Here is a 3,133-nt window from a genome sequence, read left to right on the forward strand (position 1 = left end):
GGACGACTGGTGTTATTTGCTTTTTTTCCTTTTTTTTTTCAGGTGCTAAAAATATTATCAGGAAATTCTTTTCAGGAATGTGATGTTTTAAGTTATGCGTGAGGCTCAAGGGCCTCTTTGTCTGCGCTGAAAAAAAAAGAAAAAAGAGCCACATTTATCATCGGCAAATCGTTTTATCAAGAAAGCTCAAGTTCTCCTGGCAAAGCAGGGTAAGGAGCTGGAAGACCTGTGCGAGGCTGGCTGTGAAGAGTCCTAAACGTGCATTTCATTTGGTACAAAAATACCAATCGCGTACGCTCGGTGCATCGCGAATCGATTATCGATAAGGGGTGCTGCTTTGGGGGGGGGCAGTTAGCAACCGCAGCTCCGAGGCGGCCCCCCGGCTCTCCCTCGGGGCCCTCGGACACGGAGGGATCAGTAGGAGCCAGGCACCGTGCTCTGCCCCCCGGGCTGCTGGGGCGCCGCAGGGTACTTGTGCGCTAGTGCCGTGCCTCAGTTTCCCCGTCAGTAGAGCAGGGGTGTTGCTTTTGCGCTCCTGTGCGTGGCTCTGGGCTGCTGCCGAGCAGGTGCCTAAAAAGCGAGTTTTAGCAGACAGTGGCTATTTCAGGATAGCAACCGCTGCAGTCAGGCTCTGGCTTAAATCTAAAATGAAAAGAAGGACATGTCGCCTCCTCTCCCCCTGGCAGCTCCTGGGCGAATTGCTGCCTGGCAGCAGGCGGCTTCAAGCCTGCGCTGCTTGAAACTCAGGCCCACACTGCAAGGCAGCTCCACGCACGTGGCCGCTTGTCACTCCACGGAGCTTAGCTGCCCCAAAAATCTCCACTTTACAGAAAACAAACAAACAAACAAGCCTCCCCCACTTTTCTTTTGCTTTGCTCTCACTTTCCTCTGGCTTGGAGAAGCAGCTTTTCTGCAGCCAGGCAGCTGGGAAACGGCCTCTTACTAAAGAGCTGGGAGCCTTCCCCTGGCACCTGACTCCAAGAGCTGGAGCTTGAAAAAAAAAAGAAATACTGTTGTAAACGCACAGTCTTGGAAACAACAGGCCAGCAAGGAGTCCTAATTCCTTGTAGGTTCCCCTTTCCCTGGATTAGCCCCAAGCACTGGGGCTGAGCCGGGCACTGCGGTGTCGGTGCGTCCTCACTCAGCCCAGCTGAAGGCTCCTGTCTGGTCTCACCGGAGGAGCCATTTCCGCAGCCAGGGGGTCCTGCGTGGCCGGGACCCGGGCGAGCGTTCAGGCCCAGAAGTGCCGCCAGCGTTTTGGCTGTGCTGCTGGCGCTGCTGGCGCAGGAGCTGCTGGATGGGCTGGCACCGTGGTCTTTCCACGTTGCTCCCCTCCAGGCAGGCTGCGGGGAGAGGATTAGTTTTATACCTTGTCCCTGAGGGTTTGGGGCAGTTCTCCATCAAACTCTGTGCCTTTCTTTCCCTCCCACACCGTTTTCAGGCTCTGTGCAAAGGCTTTTGCGTCCCCCTGCCATGTTTCAGCACCCTCCAGCTTCAACCCATAACCTGTTTGCTCGTCCCCGCTAAATGCACAGGGTCCCATCCCACAGTGGCACAGATCGACCCAGCGCTGTCGGAGGCAGAGGGCCAAATTCCCTCTTGGTCTGATGGAGCTGCTCGGATTTATCCCAGCAGAAGAGTCATTGCACCAGGCACTCATGCGAAGCAGGGTGATACAAGGGGCAAATGCTGGCCTTGATAAAAGGGCCGAAAGAGAAGAGAAAAAGCTCAGAGAGTGCCCGCTCTTCACCCCGGCGCAGGTGCCCTGCGGGTGCCTGGCATGCAGGCAGCCACAAGCTGCAGCCTTGCCGAGTACTTCTAAGGTCCTGACGATTTTTAAAGGTGGGGAGGGACGTCAGCAGCTCCTGATGCTTGGAAGACACAGAAATCAGAACCCCGGTTCCAAAGAGTTTATGTTTTATTCCATACAAATGTAATATAAATATCCTCCACTGTAATTATTGCAAGGTACATTTTAATACTGAAAACGGGCCAAGGAACATATTATGTAAGGATTGAAACGGAGGAGAAAACAACAGCAGGACTCAGTTAGGATCAACAGCCCAGGGATTATGTGGATACCACCGTGGAAAGTTTGCCTCACAGGGACCCGGCTTTGCCATCAACGCGAGGGTATTCTGCGGGCTTCCCAAATCCTCGCCCACACGCCACTGCTTGCAGCCCTGGGGCCCAGGCCCGAAACGTGGTGGTGCCGGCCCAAGGAGCCTGGGCTGTTCACAGCCTCCGATGCCCGGGCAGCGTGACGCGGGTGGCCGCCACTCCTGGCGCTATTGGGCCAGGCGTCCCATTGCGCACACCGTTGGGAAAGCCTGCTCCCCTCATTTAAGGTTAAACAAACCAAGCTTTGGAGGGGAAAAAAAAGTAAGGAAAATGCTATCACCCCCACTTCCAAAAAATATTAAGGGGGAAACGTGTATTAATGCTAACAGGTGAAGAGTGGAGTGGTCCCAAGACAGCTGTTGCAGTTGCTGGGGAGCCCCCGCTCTCCCTCCCCGCTTTGATTTCTACAGGGATTTCCTAGGCGACGAGTGGGTAGGATGCCTGATTTTACACTTCTGCATGCTTCAGGCCAGCGCATCACAAGATGACTTGGCTTGGATTAATCCCAGCCATCTGCCACTGTGTGAAAACACCAGCAGTTCCTGCAGGGCTCCACGCAGGCCTGTGTCATGCTCCTGCCAGGTGCTTGGGTGCACTGGGCACTTCTGCGTGCACTCCCCCTGCTGCCAGCCTGCCTGCTGGGGCTGCCTGCAGACTGGTTGTCCGGAGCCTAATCCAGGGGAAAAAAGAGCTGGAGCAGAGCTGGGGGGAATCTCAGAAAGTGTGAGGGGCTGGAGAGGTCAAATCCCAGATGTGCTGGAGTGGGACAGGGCGCTGGACAGATTGGGAATCGTAGAATCATAAGCTGAGCTCCAGCCTCCCACAGGATGAAGTTTGCACCTTGATGAGCAGTGTCCTGCTTGCCCCATTCCTGGCCAGGCTCTGGGGCACCTTAGCAAAAGAAAAGACAGAGAAGTCTGGCATGGGGCACCCACAGAGCTGCTGCCCAAGCGTGGCTCTGGGTGCTTGGTCTTACCAAGTAGCACACAGGGATACAACAGCTATTTCCAGG

The sequence above is a fragment of the Rhea americana genome, unplaced genomic scaffold (genome assembly GCF_003343005.1).
Source record: "Rhea americana isolate MKP2758 unplaced genomic scaffold, rheAme1 scaffold_334, whole genome shotgun sequence".
NCBI lineage: Eukaryota > Metazoa > Chordata > Aves > Rheiformes > Rheidae > Rhea > Rhea americana.